Below are 18,190 nucleotides of genomic sequence, written 5' to 3' on the forward strand. Positions count from 1 at the left end.
TTCTAAGGATGTTGGCTATTTTTTGGTCAGTGCCAAAGGCTGTCCTGATATTGTGCTTGTGGAGAATTTTGCTGATTTTATCTGTGGTGCCTTTGATGTAGGGGAGGAAGGAGATACCATTGACCTGTTCTGTGTCTCAGTTTCTGGGGGTGTCTCCTTTAGGATTAGGTTGGTAATTGTGTTTCTTTGGAATCCGTTGGAAATTAATACGTTAGTGAGGGTGTGTAATTCTGTTCTTAGCTGGTCTTTGTCAGCTAGGCGTTTGGTTCTAGAGATGAGGGTCTTGGCTATGGAGTTGATCTGTGCAGGGTGGTGATGGGATTATATGTTTAAGTAGCAGTTGGTGTGTGTTTTCTTCCAGTGGATGGTGTGTACTAGAGAGCTATTTGTTTTTTTGTAAATTAGAACGTCCAGGAAGGGAAGTTGATTGTTGGCTTCTGTTTCCATGGTGAATTGTATTTTGGGGTGTAGGCTGTTGAGATGTGTGAAGAAGCTGTCCAGTTTTTCTTTCCCATGTGGCCAAATTACGAAAGTGTCATTTACATATCTGATCCAGAGTTTGGGTTTGTGTTCAGATTTGTCTAGAGCATTGGTTTCAAAGTGTTCCATGTATAGGTTAGCAATGACGGGTGAGAGGGGTGATCCCATAGGTGCTCCTTCTATCTGTTTGTATCTTTGTCCATTGATATTTAGACATCATTGATATTTACACACCAACATGCACATTTATATATTAGTTCCCTGATCCTTGATCCTTTAAAAACATCTGATGCCAAGAATACAATCTATCACTGATGTCTTGCAACGATCCTTACAGTTGTGTAAAATAATCATTATTTACCATTAACTCAGATGCTGATTAAATAATGTTTTGGACAAGAATGCCGACTGAGTTTGTTAACTGAAGTGGCAGTTAAACCAGGAGTGGCCTGACAACAAACTAATTAGAATTCTTCCCTATTGATTTGTCCAGATTTACCACAGAAGAATAAGTTTTTCTTGCAAAGCAATTTTGACACTTTGTTGGCATTGGTGCTACCATTGGGAAGAATAAAACAATCCCCTGAAAGGGCAGCTAATAGGGAAAATAATAAAACTCCCATCTGTTGCTTTTGAACTTTTTTTCTATTTTCTTTTCTTAAGGCTAAAGCTGTGCATGAAATATTGCCTAAGTTAGCTGTCTTCAGGGAGAACTATAAATATTACTCATTGTGAAATAAGAGTCAATTGTTAGCCTTGTTGAATTTTGAAAACAGAATAGAAAAAGATTCCCGAAGAGCAAATCATTTTGTCTAAAAGTAATGGCCACAACCCAGGCCCATATTTTGCAGAATCTGACATGCGAACTTGTCAGGGAGACTTGCTTAGTGCAATCAATAACTAGAAGCAATTAAATTCAGGAAATCAGTTTCATGTAAATATTGTCATTTGCAGTTACTTTTTCCTGAACTGAACAATCATTTCAAGATTAGATAACATGGGAGGAGAGCAGAGAATGTAAAATTCCTCTTATGAATTTTTTTTTTTTAAAAAAGTCACAAGTTATATTCTATAAAGGCCTATTTCACTTTTATACTTTATTTTTTGAAAGAAAAAAAACCTGCCCAATAAATGAAGCTCTTTGCTGGGTTTACAAAGCTGCAGTTCGGAATATGCATTTCTTTGATGACACAAATTCTCTGGCTATAATTCCATGATTAATCCTATGTTTCACATGCAGAAATTCCATACCATATCCTTCCCTGCCATATTCACTTAAAAAAAAATCAGGTAACAGGATATGCAAAAGATAACTGGCTGAGTTGCTGTCTACTAAATTAGGTATTTGACTCGATAAAAAATACAGAGAATCTTTCTGTATACTATAGGGCCATAGCTGCTATGTAGATCAGTTTGCAGGAGTCAAATGTGACTCAATAATATGGCCAACTTCTTTGTATGTTATGAGAATGAGAAAAATTGCATGATTTTGACAGAATAATAAAACTGAGGAAAAAGCATTGCAATTATATTTTTTCTTTACATTTTTTAAATCACATGATCTATGGAAAACTACATTGCTTTTAAAATATGCAGCTCCCTCCATTCATAAAGAATGTGTGATTTCACATAATTTTATAACAAAAGCTGCCACAGCCAGCTTTTATTGTGTGGATGAAGATCTAAAGTTGAAAGGGACATACTTAATACATCCATTTGGATTAATGTGTTTTGCCACAGACTATCATGCTTGAACTGAACAGAACAAAAACTTTTTTTTTGCCATTTGTTAAAAAAAATTATATGAAACAAACAAAGCCAAATGATCCTTCAACATCTGTAACTGTTTGCAAACATTTGTGGGCAAAGCTTATATATAATCTAGCAAAATTTTGCTACTTTTAGAGAAATAAATTTATCTTGGTTGTTTGACAGATAATGCAAATAAAAATTATCAGAGTACCCTGAAAATTTTAAAGAAAAAAAGGAGTAATGGACAAAGGGTGCAAGGAATTTCCTGCAGAACTACAATACAAAAGAACAAGAACATGGTTTCTATAGCACCCGAGTCACAGGGGCAGTATCCAGTTACATATGGGATTCTGCTATATTTCCCTTTCCAAACAGCTGCAGGAGGGTACTGAACTTGGCTAGAGATAAAGCTCTCCTGAATTTGGAAACTGTAATATGAAGCTGAACATGCTTGAACTGTTACACTAATTATTATGATTTATCTCAAGGCAAAACATTATATTTAAGAAAGGGGCACACTTTCTTACATACTAATTTATTTATTTTTATTTTTTGTAAAAGAAAACGAGATAGGAAAACAATCCAGATAGAATAAGAAATGTGGGGAATGGATGTGTTTTATACAACATAATAATTTAACCAGGGTGTAATGAATAAACTATAACTGAGTGGCATAACATACCAAGTCACAGTTCATGCTTTGCATGCTAAGCCGACGTAATGTGGTTTGTTTGGTTCTTCATATATGGCATAAAGTTAGCTATTGTCTAGTCCAAGTACTATATCATCACTAATGAAAATTAAAATATAGATAGTCATTATAAACCTATGGAGAAAAAACTATATTACTGTAACAAATAAATTAGACATGATGAAAGACAATTAATTAAATAGCCATATAATAACTACTGTATATACAAAAATGTAAAGTTCATTAAAATTAATACATAGCAATAACTAAACCTACACAGAATAGCAACTTTGTATTACATTCCCATTTATAGAGCACAAAGACTTTTCATTAATAAGTAACAATCTCACAACTTGGATTCATTCCTTAAAACTAAGTAACTAAATGTCGTTTTAGTTCTGTAAAATTATCCTCTGTGTCACACCCTAACTTGATAGAGCCACATTGTTCATGAGATGGCAAATTCCATGTTTTAGGAATATAGGTCTATATCATACTGAGATCCATAACTATAATTCTTCTCAAAACTATATTAATATATAGTAATTTGAAATTACAGCAAGCAATTTTTGGAGAGCCTTGGAAACTGGTCTCAAGGCTAAAGAGATTGAATGCAGTGGTGGGGTAATTAATTATGCTTTGTTTAAGAGATATAAAAATTAAAAGATGTGGGGTAATTGTTGCACTCTGAGTTTTGTTGTTTTTTTGCAGATATTTCATTGCAGCACCAATGATGTTACCTAGTTTGAGTAATGAAAATCTCAAAGAAAACAACCCAGTTCTGAGAGCAACAAGGACCCCTCATTTAACTCTGAGCTACAGATATTCTCCTTTATTAGTACTTAAGATAAGTACTTAATTATATATGTTAGGTTTAGTACAGTAGAAATATTGGTGTAATAAATCAACCTGTATGCATAGTAAAGACAAAGGATTCAGCCGTCTGGTTTGTGATTTGTACTCTAACATCTGTAGTTATGAAAACCATTGAAAGACTAGTGCTGTCCCACCTGAAAACCATCACGGATTCGTTGCTAGATGCCCTGCAATTTGCATGCTGAGCAAATAGATCGACAGATGATGCTGTTAATATGGCTCTGAACTACATCCTACAACATCTTGAATCTCCTACGCAAGGGTCCTCTTTGTAGACTTCAGTTCAGCATTCAATACCATCATTCCAGACATTCTTCTAACTAAACTAAACCAGCTAGCGATACCTGAACACACTTGTAAGTGGATCATAAACTTTCTAACAGATAAGAAGCAGCAAGTAAGCTAGGCAGAATCACATCAGATACCTGTACAATTAGCACTGCCCACCTCCAAGGCTGTATGCTCCCTCCACTTCTTTTTTCCCTATACACCAATGACTGCATCTCAAACAATCCATCTGTTAAACTTCTGAAGTTTGCGGATGATACAACAGTGACTGGTCTCATTTGAGACGACGATGAATCCGCATACAGATGGAAGGTTGATCAACTAACTTCATGGTGCGACCGGAACAATCTGGAACTGAACACACTCAAAACTGTAGAATGGTGGTAGACTTTAGGAGAAACCCTTCCATACTACCACCTCTTACAATACTAGGCAACATGGTAGCAACAATAGAGACATTCAAATTTCTAGGTTCCATCATATGTCAAGATTTAAAATGGACACCTAACATCAAAAACGTCATCATAAAAGCACAACAAAGAATGTTCAAACTGCCCAAGGAGCTGCTGATACAGTTCTACAGAGGAATTGTCATCTGTACCTCTATAACTGTCTGGTTTGGTTCTGCAACCCAATGAGGCAAAGACTTCAGAGGATAATTAGGACTGCAGAAAAAACAATTACTACCAACCTACCTTGAGGACCTGTATACTGCACGAGTTAAAAAGAGGGCTGTGAAAATATTCACAGACCCCTCACATCCTGGACATAAACTATTTGAATGCCTATCCTCAAAACAATGCTATGGAGCATTGCACAACTAGACACAAAACACTAGACACAAAACACTAGACACAAGTACAGTTTTTTCCTGAATGGCATCATTTTGCTAAACAAATAATTCCCTTCGTGTATCCTTACGATTTATATTGACTGTTTCCTAGTATGATATGATTGCCTATTTGTATCCTATGACTATATTAAGTGTTACGATTCTTGACAAATATATCTTTTCTTTTTATGTACACTGAGAGCATATGCACCAAGACAAATTCCTTGTGTGTCTAATCACACTTGGCCAATAAAGAATTCATTCATTTATAGCATAACTTAACTGAATCTTTCTCTGCTTCTTGGTTGAAATAGGAAGCACTTGCACAAGTTAAATACCATTCACACAATCCTGGGATACAAAACTACAGACAATCATCACTATATGGCAGCAGAGTTATACTTTTCAGTATTGCCATTTGACATGTAGTGCTCATCTATTTTTTTTGCAGACCAGGTAAACAAATCCTATCTTTGATTCATTCTGATATTCCTTCATTTCTTACTACTTTAGTGCCAATCTTTTCTCTGCCACAATTACCAGCTGAAAGAAGCTGTTCTTCATTGTCTCTATTTCTCTGTTCCTAAAGATAATAAACCAAAAACCTAGTGAATCCTGCAGTCACATTTATTTGATGTAGCATTTAAAAATGCAAGCACTTAGATATACTTGCTTCATTTAGATTTGGGCCAGATGTTTGAGGATGGATTAAAATGCAAGGACAGTATGTAGAGTTTTATTAACAATCTGGCACTTTATTTTTTTTTCCCCGGAAAATTTTTAGAGGTAGTTAATTTGACTCCCATGATTCTTGAAGAGGTGGGGTATGGTGTGGAGAGAGAAGTCTGTGTAAGGTGCTGGAATATGCAGAGCTTTTTAATGGCAGCATCTTTTAATTCTTATTCCTCTGAAAAAAAGCATAATCTGTTATCCCACAACTACATGCTGTTTCTACAGTCTTGAGAGAAGTTTCCAAGTCTCTCCAAAACTTGCCACCTCATTATAATTTTTAATCTGAAGGGGAAAATGATTAAAGATGTGGGAAAGTAATCATGCATTTAATTAAATTAATTTTAATTAAGCTGAAATTACATTAAATCAAATTTAGTTTTTGGTATGATGTTAACTGTTTCTTTGTCACAGTCCTGCCTACTTCCTCAAGTGTTTCCTCAATGTGCCACTCAAAGTACTCTATACCTTGAAAAAAGATATGGATCATTACACAATAACAGCAATTAGTTTTGTTCTTTGGCCACATTAAATGAGATGTTCATTGCAGGAAAGCAATTATCTCCCACATGTGACATTTAAATCTCTCCAAAGTGGTGGTTTTAATTTTAAAAATGAAGCGGATGCTATAATTACTAGATCTGGGCTGCAAAAATCTGGCTGATTGCTAGACAAAGCAAAAAGAGTTTTCTATTATCTCCTTGCTGCCATCAAATAATCATCAGGACTACTGAAGCCCTGATTTGAAATCCCCAATCTGAAGCTTCATTGAACTACAATTTCAGATATTTTGCAAGGTCTCTGGCATGGAATTGAAAGGCTAATGTTCATTTATCAACTTCACCTAATCTTAAAACAATTTAAGGGTCCCCAAAATTGCTGTTTAGATAGCTATCAGCAATCTGACAGAACATATGGAAGATCACAGCATTCAAAATGAACTTCAAGTTTAATTTAATCTTCAGAATCAAAACAACACCTGTGTGTGTATTTACTGATGTAGAAAAAAGATTTGGAAACAGTTTGCAGTAATCTTATAATCTGACCTGTTTTTTTATATTTTTTTTCTGTATATATATTAGATTTAAAACCAACACAATAGCATACATTGTTACAGAAGATAAAACCTGGCTGGAAAACTGATCAGTATCACATGAGACAGAACATCTTGAAAATGCCTTTTCAAAAATAAAGTCTGTGCATCCATACTACACTGATTTTCCCCCATTTTTTTCAGAAAAGAAAATTAAGGTAAAATGTCCATGGGTAGAATGATTTCTTGTATCAATATAAAATGGCTGAAGGTTGCATTTGTGAGTGTTATCTCTTTCCTGGCTTCTGAATCTTTAATTTAATCTTGAAGGAAACCATCCTGAGGAATTCTTCACGGGAAGAAGCTTTTTCCTCCTTTAAGATCAGGAAGTGAGAATATGGGTGGGTGGGGGGAAAATAATAGAAAGAGAAGTAATGAAAACAAAAAACAAGATAACCTTAAAGTATCATCAAAACAAATGTGAAAATAGCTGGAGAAAAACACTGAGTTCAATCTGCATGAAAAGAAAACGTAGGAAATCTGAAGAATTTTTTGGCAGAATAGGCAAGAAAAAGTGTCAGAGAAACAGTATTTTTGGAAGAGCTGTCACTTACATCAGGGAAACAGAAGTGAGTTGAAGGGAAGGTAATGTTTTTCTCCTTGCACATAAATTCTCTCCAGCTAGGATTGGTTTAGAAATATCCAGGTAGAGAAAAATGGATAGGAGGGAGACTGGTCAAAATTGCTTCGTTTCATTGGCCCATTGCAATAACTCATCATTTTATTCCTGATGACTACCACAAAGATGACAGAAGTAATAGACTGGGTAAGAACCAGTGCATTCAACTTCAGTCAAGATGAATTAGGAAGTTGTTTCTGTAGCTATGTAGTTACCAAAGTCTTTCTTAAGGAGGCAGTGGACTATCTCTGAAGATTCAAAGGCATTTCATAGGGATGTTCTAGCTATTATTGCCATTGTAGTATAAGTGGTTTGGGAACCTGGAATCAGCCATGATACTTATACATAGGGGTAGCTTACTTTCTATCCATATTTTGGAAAAATGTTGGTTAGATACTCTAATGCAGTTTTTGAAAAAGATTTTAAAATTTCAAAGAGAACTAGTACCATCAGCTTCCAATGGATTTCCAGATCCATTTTAAAATGTTGATATTCTATCTCAGAACAAATGGGGAGGCCACACCAGAGCATCTCAATAACACATTTTATTCAGGGAATAAAGGGGCTGTCGCGTCTGTAAGCTAACAACAGACCTTCCAGCGAACAGCGGCTGGCCCGACCTAGCAGCCGGCTTTTATAGCCGGCTGTCGAGGAACCAGCCAATGGGGGCTACAAACGCCCCGCAGTATGAACGGACCTGAGGGGGAACTTGTGTCCGTCCCGAGGACATAACACCCCTTCCCCCTAGATACGAACATGAATAGTCTTTTAAGTAAGCTGGTGGTTTGTGTGGCGCCCGACCGGCGCAGTTCTGGCGATGCACAAGGTGGCATAGAGTTCTGGAAGTCAGGAACTGGCCTTGCCGGGCAACAGGGTCGCTCTGGAGTCCGGACTGGAGTCTGGGAGTGGTCACAGTCCTCGGGTTGGATTGTTAAATTGTCATTGTCACGCAACCCGGTGGTGTCGTCGTCTGGTACGGCTGATGACTCCGTGGGGACGGTCCCGGTCTACCGTCTGCTCCCTTGATTCGGCTGGTGGCGACTGGTCACTCTGAAGGTCCCAGCTAGGATTGGTGCGGCGATTGGAGGGTCACTGAAGTCCCAGGGTCAGCGTTGGCATGTTCGCCTGGCGACTTCTTATCTGGTCCAGATGCCTCCGCCAGATCGCCCGTCCTCCAACTGGATACGGTATGACCTTGGCCCGGTGATGGCCACGATCTTCCCAGGTACCCACAGGGGATCGCCTGCGTAGTTCCTGATGAAAACTTGGTCCTGTAATACAAAACTCCTAACCCTAGTGTTAGAACCCAATGGGGTGTCTGGGCAATAGTGGGGATGCAGTCTATCAAGCACTGTCCTTAGACGCCTGCCCATCATTAATTCGGCTGGAGACTTGTTTGTGACAGTACATGGGGTCGAGTGTTGGCTTAAGAGAAAACGAGAGAGTCTGGAGTGCCAGTCGTCTTGAGTGAATCTTGCCAACGCCTCTTTGCTGATCTAACGGCTCTTTCCGCCAACCCATTGCTGGAGGGATGAAAAGGGGCTGTTAGGATATGCCGGATGCCCAGGTTAGTGGCATACCGGCTGAATTCTGTAGACGTAAATTGGGGCCCATTGTCTGAGACTATGGTGTCAGGTAGACCGTGTGTAACAAATAAACGGGTCAGGGCCTGGGCAATTGTCCGGGTGGTGGTTGTGGGTAGGAGAGCCACATCGATCCATTTGGAGAACGAATCCATGACCACCAGGAAGGTCTTGCCGTGGAAGGGCCCGGCCAAGTCAATGTGCAACCGTGACCACGGTGCGTTGGTATTTTCCCATTTGGTTGGGGTGGTGATCGGTGGCGCTGGCCTGGATTCCTGACAGGGCGGCAGGAGCTTACCCATTTCGTGATCTCGTCGTCCATGCCCGGCCACCAGACGTAACTCCGAGCCAACGCTTTCATCCGGACGATGCCAGGGTGCCCCTTGTGTAACGCCCTCAGGACGGGTGTGCGCAGCGGTTTGGGATGACAACTCTGGTCCCCCATAGTAGGCAGCCCTGTAAACTGGAAAGTTCTTGCTGGCGGGTTTTGAACGGTGAGAATTCAGTTGAGAGGTTACCGCCCGGCCACCCCTCCGTACCCAGTCCAGAATCTGGGCGATAAGTTTATCTTTTTGGAGTGGAGGGCGATGTCGCCAGCGGTGACTGGGATGTCGAACTCGTTGGCATCGAAAATGGCATGGACCGGGCCGGATCCTCCAGGGGTGCTGGCAACGGGCAGCGGCTGAGGCGTCGGCGTGGCTGAGGTTTTTCCTGGGCGGTGAACCAGTTTGTGCGAGTAGGCCGCCAGGAATAGGGTCCACCTAGTCATTCTGGGGGATAAGACTTGCGGAGTTTGTTTTTCTCAGAGAGGAGCCCCAAGAGTGGTTTGTGATCTGTGACAAGTTGAAGTTGTGGCCAAAAAGAAATTCATGGAATTTTTTGACCGCGGCAACGGCGGCTAGGGCCTCTTTGTCGATTTGGCTATAATTACGCTCGGTTGTGGACAAGGTTCTAGAAAAGAATGCGATTGGCGCTTCGGAGCCGTTGGGAAGTCTGTGGCTAATACAGCCCCAATCCCGAAAGGTGAGGCATCTGCAGCTAAGACTAGAGGAAGGTGCTGGTCAAATTGTATTAGGACAGCGTCCGAAGTGAGAAGCGATTTGACTGCCTTAAAGGCATATTCCTCTTTGGGACCCCAATGTTTTTGTCTAGAAGTCTATGCAACGGTTCAGCTACTGACGCTTTGTGGGGTAGGAATGACGATAGAAGTTTAGCAAACCCAGGAAAGCTTGTAATTCTGACTTGGAAGACGGAGTGGGTGCCTCGTGAATGGCTTTGACTTTAGACTCCACGGGGTGGATGCCAGAGGCGTCTATTTTATACCCAAGAAAGTCTACCTGCCTAGTGGCGATGGCACACTTCTCCCTTTTAGTTTGAGGCCATGCTGCCTGAACCTATCCAGTACCGCTCTGACTCTGAGAAAAAGTTGGGGCCTGTCCCTGGCTGAAATCAATATGTCATCAAAGTACGGAACTACGCCAGGAGGCCTTGCAGTATCCGTTCCATTAATGACTGGAAGATTCCTGGGGCGCGCTAACGCCAAATTGTAGGCGCTTGCATCGAAATGCCCCTCTGTGGGTGACAATAGTTTGCAATTCGGCCGTTTGGTTATCCACAGGAAATTGCTGATAGGCCTGTGACATATCCAATTTGGCGAATATCGTCCCGGTTCAAATGTGTGTAGTAAGTGTTGGATTACTGGGACTGGGTATGCGCTAGTCTGTAGATAGCGGTTTATTGTGGTCTTATAGTCAGAACACATTCTTATAGAACCATCTTTTTTTAGGGTGTGACAATTGGAGTCTCCCATTTAGCAAAATCCGTGGGCTCAATCACCCCTTGTTTTAGCAATTTGTCCAGTTCAGCGTCCAGCTTAGCCACGCAGGGCAAATGGTACTCTGCGCGGTTTTAAACGGACGGGAACTGCTTGGGGGTCCACCGAAAAGGAGATGGGCGTACCATTATAACAACCTAATTCATTGCTGAACACATTAGCATAGTCTGAAAATAGTGAGTCGATATCGGAAGGCGAGACAGCATGTACTCCCGTTAAGCTAAGGCCGAGATAGGGGAACCAATCCAACCCCAAAAGGCTAGGGAGGTTACCATCTACCACCACCAAAGGCAGATGGCCTTTAAAGGATTTGAACCTAACGAGGAACTTGCCTGTTCCAGTACTGGGATATTCTTCCCTGGTAATCCCTCAAGGTGAGACGACTCTTCTGGAGTTGCTTCCTGGACAGGCTGGGTCGAATTTTCTTAAGTGTGCTCCACGAGATGATCGATAGTGCCGATCCGGTATCGACTTCCATAAGACAGGGTTTACCTTCTAAATGAATAGAGAGGGTAATTTTATTAGGTGTCAAAAAGTGTGGTTAGCTTGGTAGCACGTATAACAATTTTCTACTTGCCTGGGTGGCCCCGGAGGGGAGTAAGGGGACGATGCCTTTGTGGAGCGCGTGTGTTGCCTGGCAGGCCCTGGCGATGTGGCATTTCTTGCCGCAATTGTTGCAGGTGGCGTTCCTGAACCTGCAAGTCGTTCTGGCATGGGACCCCCCGCAGGAGAGGCACATCAGGATGTGTTTGGACACGTTGCCATCTTTTGGCCTAGCTCCTACCTGTGACTGTTTGAAAGGTTTGAGGCGATGTACCTCTAATAGTTCGGTGGGGTCTTCTTCACTCACTGCTTCCTCGGAATGAACAGTGACCGGACTGGGGTTGGTTGCGCTTCCTTGTATTTCAGCGGCCGACTGTGTCGCTAGTTCAGCGGCCAGAGCTTCCTCGATTGCCTGGGTGAGGTTGAGATCTTTTCTGGCCAGCAACCGCCTCTGTAACCTTACATCTCTGACTCCACAGACGAGCTGATCCAGAAGCATGTCGCTCTAGGTAATTTTTAAACTCGCAGTGGAGAGCTGCGGCTCTCAGGGCGACCATATACTGATTGATAGATTCTCCATCTGTTTGTTTCCTCATACGAAAGGCAAAACGCCTCGCTATCTGCGATGGCTTTGGGGAATAATGGTTAGAGAGTGTCTCCAACAGCTCGGACCACGGAACGTTCTTTAATTCCCTTGGGGCGCAGTAGCGCTGTGGCGGTATCGAATACTGTGGCCCGCAGTAACTCAGGAAGTACGATTTCTTCCTGTTTTCTGTAGGCGTCGGCCAGACCGATGGCATCAAGGTAGTGATTGAAGCGGTTTCTGTAAGAGTCCCACTTATCTTCATCTGGCTTAAATGGCGGAAACGCTGGATTTGAATTCATATTGGGTGTTCAGTCTGTTGGTAGACTGACCAATCTCTCTGGGAATACAAAAGGCCCTGATAAGAGTGGCAGCTGCGGCTCGCAGCGCTGCTTCAGCTCTAGAGGATCTCTCTGGGTTACACGCTCTGTGTGACTATGGCGGCTATTGCTGTAGCGCCATAACTGACTTCCGTTTGAATTTCGCGCCCTTACAAGGGCGTGGCGGCTATAGCTGTAGCGTCGTGCTGACAGCTATTCGAATCGCGCGCCTATGTGTTCTGGCGGCTGTGAGCGCGCGCCAAAACTTCGCTAACAAGCAGAATCCAAACAGCAGCGGTTGGATTCTGTGCTCAATGCTGGGCGGCTGAGGTTCTCAGTGCCCCACTTTTCTCACGTAGCTTTTTTTGACTTGAGCGGCTACACGCTCCACTTTCACTTCCGCAATCAACGGCTGACCGAGCTCTCAACGGCGCGGCTACGGTTCAGCGTTTAGGTGTGTACTTCAGCTCTTTCGTATTGCTGCTGGTTGGCCAGATCCCATCCTCGTCGCCAATATTCTATCTCAGAACAAATGGGGAGGCCACACCAGAGCATCTCAATAACACACTTTATTCAGGGGAATAAAGGGGGCTGTCGCGTCTGTAAGCTAACAACAGACCTTCCAGCGAACAGCGGCTGGCCCGACCTAGCAGCCGGCTTTTATAGCCGGCTGTCGAAGGGAGCCAGCCAATGGGGGCTACAAACGCCCCCGCAGTATGAACGGACCTGAGGGGGAACTTGTGTCCGTCCCGAGGACATAACACCTGATGTTTCAGAGTTTTAGCCCATTTTCTAACTTTTCAATTTTGTTTTAAACAGTGATAAGTATGTTAAGACAGTCAAAAAGTAAATCTTTTTTGATTTGGTAGTAATCTTTTTAGTATGTTGATAATAGGCTAATATGATTGGTAATTGAAGTTCTCTGGATGGATCACAACTTTTGTTTGTGCTCCAGAAAATCACTGAAAAATCACTTTCCATAATTCTAGGATTCATAATTAAATTTCAGTGATCTAATTATTGGATGCCTCCAAGGGCACTGATATAAAGTCTTTGTATGTCACAATCTAGAGCAGTGTCTTTTCCTATTTGTATCTTTCTATGTGTATCCCTTATATATACCTTTCTATATCACCTTCAAAGCTCCACCATCAATTATAGTTTGGTGGATACCCACAAGAAACAAGGCATTATCATTGGTTGTATCTATGGAACGTCTTCTCCAAAACACTCTGGCACTTGGTTGCTATATTTTGGCTGCAGCAGAAAACATTTTAGGATGTATTCCCATTGTACAGTATATTTTAAGATACTGGGTAATAGCAATAGTCTTCCTAAGGGGAGTGGACTTTATCTAAGCTGAAATGATTCGTCCCTTGATTATTGTTTTTCGTTCCCATTTGCCAAACATTTAAAAGTGCAAATTTATTGGCAAGATTGTTCCTGGAACATTGTTCTGGTTTTAAACATTCCCATAAGTTTCTGAAGGCATAACAGCTTAACTCATTCCAACAAATTTTGCTTTAGCGTTCTAAATGCTCAATTACATTGAAAAAATTAGAAAAGAGAGGCAAAAATCTGAAAATGTTCATGGTTGTTGCCTCCCATAATTCTGTACTTGCTTCATGGTATACAGAAGAGAATTCTCCATGTGAACCCAATTTTCCACACACACTTCCATTATTGCTTATTCAGAACTCGCAAGTTATAACTTGTTGAATAACCTTTGTTTTTGTTTTTTGTAATGAGGATAGTTAAGGGGATATTTATATTATGAAATTAAAAACAGAACTATACTTAGTGACTGTTGCAGTTCTGATAACTGGCTTGGCAGTTATAGTCCAATAAGTTGTATAACTTGACTGTTTTCATGTACTGAAAAGCAATATGGGTTCATTGAGAGAAGATGTGTAGAACAAACCCAGTTCTCTGGGTAGGTGAAAAATGTAGCAGACCCATAATATTATTCATTGTTCTCCCAGTGGTTGCTGCATTTGAACTGCAGGTGACAATCTGTAAGCCATATGCAATCATTCTGATGATGTCACAGGGCCACTGGAGAACTCTTTTGCTATACAACATGGGTTTGGCCCTTTGAAAAGTTTTGTAATGACATATATGTTTACCTTCATACAGCTTAAATAAGAACTTGATATATTTCTATTTTCGTCTGTCTTTTCCTCTTATATTAATCTGAAAAGGGGGTGAGGTACCTTAAAAGTATTGACATGGAAAGCACTTCCAACCCTGCTTAGAGAATAGTTTCTGTGGTTTCACTGGACTTTGAGTGTGGAGAAGATTTGTTCACTATTTATAAGCTGTTTTATACAACTAATTCTCAGAACTGTTCTATTGGGGAAAAAATATACTTAAAGTATGCATTTTCCCCTTTCATAGGTAGAATAGCAGCATAATACAGGTCATTAGATTTGGCAAATTTCATGGGAAGATTGAAATATCTCCAATGCACTGCTTTGATCAAAACTGGGCAAACCTAATTGTTTTTAAAAGTTTCAAGAAGAGCTCTCTTTGTAGTTATGTGGCATTGTGCATTTAGTGCATATAAATTGCCATCACAGATAAATTATAGTCCAGTCTGACATACGTTATTGTCCATTGTGAAAAATCTGCCATGCTGGTGGGTGTGGGCAGTATATCAAACCCTACAGTATTTCATGTCTAATAATATTTAAATTTATTAAAATATAGACAAGCAGGAAAGGAATTAATAAAATAAAAATACAAACTTGTGTTCCATTGTTATAAGAGCAAAGAACCAATTGTTTCATTGGTTCTTTGCTCTTGTAACTTAAACGTTGCTTGCATGGATTCGTTTAGAGATGTAGCCCAAGTAATAAATATATATTTAAAACTAGGAAAGATGTTTACTTATTTGTGCATTTACTTAACAAAATTATATAGTCTTCCACATAATATCTGGCTGAAATAATTATATATATGCAGTTTTATATCAACTTTGCTTCCTTATAAAAGTAAAAAAAAAAAAATCAAATTAGTTTCCAAAAGGGAGCATGAGGAGGCATTGGTTGTTGTTTACCAATACTCTTGCTGTTCCTGGCCAGAAGGGAGCACCAATGTTAGCACAAGTTGCTTGTCCTTCTATGTTGGTAGTAAAATTTCTCTTTCTACCAGTTCCTCCATAGTGGTTTTAGTGCTACTGTTTATATGCTTCAGCTGTTGCTAATTGCATACAGACATTCTTATGTACACTGAAAACATGCCCTTGAACAGCAATTATATAACAAAATGAGACAAGTGTACTATGTTCACTGGAACCAAATATAAATTTCAATTTAGCAGCAAGCCTTCAGACACTATGCATACACTCAAACTGGAGTCACCCAGGGAATCTATGCAAATCAAGAAGCAACTATCGAAACAACATTAATATGTTTCCTCAAAAAATGGAGACACAATGGGGAAAAAGGCACTCCAAGTAAATAATCGAAATGATTAAAAATTCTGAATAAAAATTATAGACTCAGAGATTTGCAGACAAATTGATGCGGTACTATTGTTATTAATGCAATGCTGACTTGCAATTACTAGTTCTGAAGCATGTTCCCCAATGTCATTAGTAATGGCTGCTGAAAACTTTTGTTCTTTACCTGCAAGTATTTCTGTTTTATGTATTCCATTATGACAGCTCAGTGTGTCCTCCTACATTTTATATCATTGTTTGGGGCCTTTAGAAGAACACCGTAACCATATTTCAGTGCCTAATCTGAACAAGAGGCATGAGGCATCTATGTTGATAAGGTTTATTTTCCAATAAAAGGGCCACTTTACTAATCTGGTGATTGCTGTTATATACCACTTCTAATCCTAATAGGTACATTTCTGGAAGATGAATCCTCTTAAAATACAATGGGGTATTAGCAAACCTAGTTCCTGATACATTTATTGAAAGTTGCAATACAGAAATTGCATAAATACATAATAAAAAGAGAACCATCCTTGTTAAAATAATATTACCACTCTAGTAAGTGTTGAAGAATCAACTATGTATATGGCTACTATGGGTATATGTAATCTTGCAGTATTTTTCTATTTCATTTCCAGAAAAAACAATAGGAAAAAAGATAAAAGAATATGAAATGAAAAAAAGGAATATTTAAAGCATCATATATTCTTAAACACATCTGCTTAGAGGGAACATCCCACATAATTTGAGGAGACTTCATATATCCTGGAACATTGTTTGGAGCTGCTGTTTCACTCAGCTTTCAGGCTCATTATTGGATCATAAAATGCGTCTATACTCCAGGAGGCCATGTGAGAGGGAACAGTGTTAGGGATGGCTGAGCTCTAAGTAGTCAGTATTTCTAAACATTAGGTCCAACTGAAATAACATATGATTTAAAAAAACAGCTCAATTGCTCCATCCTACCTATTCAGAGGTTGAAACCTGTTAAGCAGTTTAAAAATGGACCTCAATGACAAGTTCTGCTACATATTACAAGGGCATTTATGTCCCAGTTCTTGTCCTCTGATTTAAAGACCTTTGATCAGAGAAACTTCTCCCTTATTTTATATTTAGTCACAGTGTCCATAACATAACAAGATCAATTAGAAGGTTTTTTAAAAATTATTGTCTTGATTTGAAACATGGCAAACTTTAACATTTAATATTTTTGGTGCCTGCACAGTGGGTGGAACTGGGCCTTGGTTATTTTTTTAAATTAACAGTGAATCAAATACGGTTACAGTTTTCTACTTTAAAATGGTGAGATATTGTACTCTATATTTCCAGTAAACCAGAGGTGATATTCAGCAGGTTCTGACTAGTTCTGGAGAATCAGTAGCAGAAATTTTGAGTAGTTCGGAGAACCAGCAAATACAACCTCTGACTGGCCGCACCCGCATCTATTCTCTGCCTCCTGAGTCACAGCTGATGATCGGCTAGGTCTTCTTTTGTTGCCCTGCACAGGAGAATGGAGCTGGAAAGCAGATTAGTGGGGTGGTGAGGCAATGGGGATTTTACAGTATCCTTCTCCTGGAGTGGGGTGGAAATGGAGATTTTACATCCCTGCCTTCCCCTGCCACGCCCACCAAGCCACATCCACCATGCCATACCATGCTACACCATGCCATACTCACCAAGCCATGTCCCACAGAACCAGTAGTAAAATTTTTTGAATCCCACCAACATGGCCAGAGATGCTTTTCAAGGATGGGAGAAGGCTACATCTCATGGGCTAGAGCATGCATATCCCGTATTTTGAAAAGTTCTAATAAGTAAATGCTGGATTGAATGGAAAACATTGCACCTCTAGGGAGGAGAGCTCCTTTTGTTCATAGAAGAGACTAAGATTCAGTGGAGTTTTTCATTGGAGGAAGGATGCATTAATCTCCTTTCACCATGCATCTGCTCCTCCCTTGATGCCTGATGTCTCATTATTTTAGAGGTTGCCCCTTATTTTCAGAGCAGATTTTAGGAGGAGAAAATCATAGGAGCAAACATCACCCTACACAAACTCTAGATTGAAGCATTTCCTGTATGGTCAATCAATGCAATCATGCAGTTATTTACCTCTTCCTCAATTTATCACTTTCCTCTTCTGCAGATGGACAGGAAATTGTCTTTGGTTTAAACCTTGCCAGCTTTTAGCTGTATATCTATATATAACTCCTTGTTTTTCCTACAGCAGTAACAGCTGCCATTACTATTCCTTGTTCCCATTTATGTAAAAGTTATTTTTTTAATAGCTTTTAAACTTTGGTAATCTATTGTTTATATGGATCCTAAGGCTGCAATCTAATCTTAAGATATTTGTTTTGTTTGTTTTATTTTTTAAAATATTTTCATTGAGCCTCAGGGCTAAATTATATAGCTTTGATTTGCTTTTTGTGATAGCTGAATGCATATTGTTCTGGTGAGTTAGGTAAACATACACACTAGGTTTCAGGAAACGTAGGAGAAGAATATCATATTTTTATGCCAGG

General features: G+C 40.1%; 1 protein-coding gene and 1 long non-coding RNA gene across 3 annotated transcripts in view; one reads left to right on the forward strand and one right to left on the reverse strand.

Annotated features, from left to right (window-relative positions):
- LOC148125868 (uncharacterized) overlaps nt 1–3,884 on the forward strand; it is a 65,993-nt gene extending 62,109 nt beyond the window's left edge. The window contains exon 6 of the long non-coding RNA XR_015743582.1: nt 3,635–3,884. This is a non-coding gene — a long non-coding RNA (uncharacterized LOC148125868). The remainder of the gene's footprint in view (nt 1–3,634) is intronic.
- SLC9A9 (solute carrier family 9 member A9) overlaps nt 1–18,190 on the reverse strand; it is a 240,860-nt gene that overhangs the window by 13,900 nt on the left and 208,770 nt on the right. The gene's annotated exons all lie outside the window — the stretch shown is intronic.

Source organism: Pseudonaja textilis, chromosome 4 (genome assembly GCF_049901715.1).
Source record: "Pseudonaja textilis isolate UNSWEBS1 chromosome 4, rPseTex1.2, whole genome shotgun sequence".
NCBI classification, from domain to species: domain Eukaryota; kingdom Metazoa; phylum Chordata; class Lepidosauria; order Squamata; family Elapidae; genus Pseudonaja; species Pseudonaja textilis.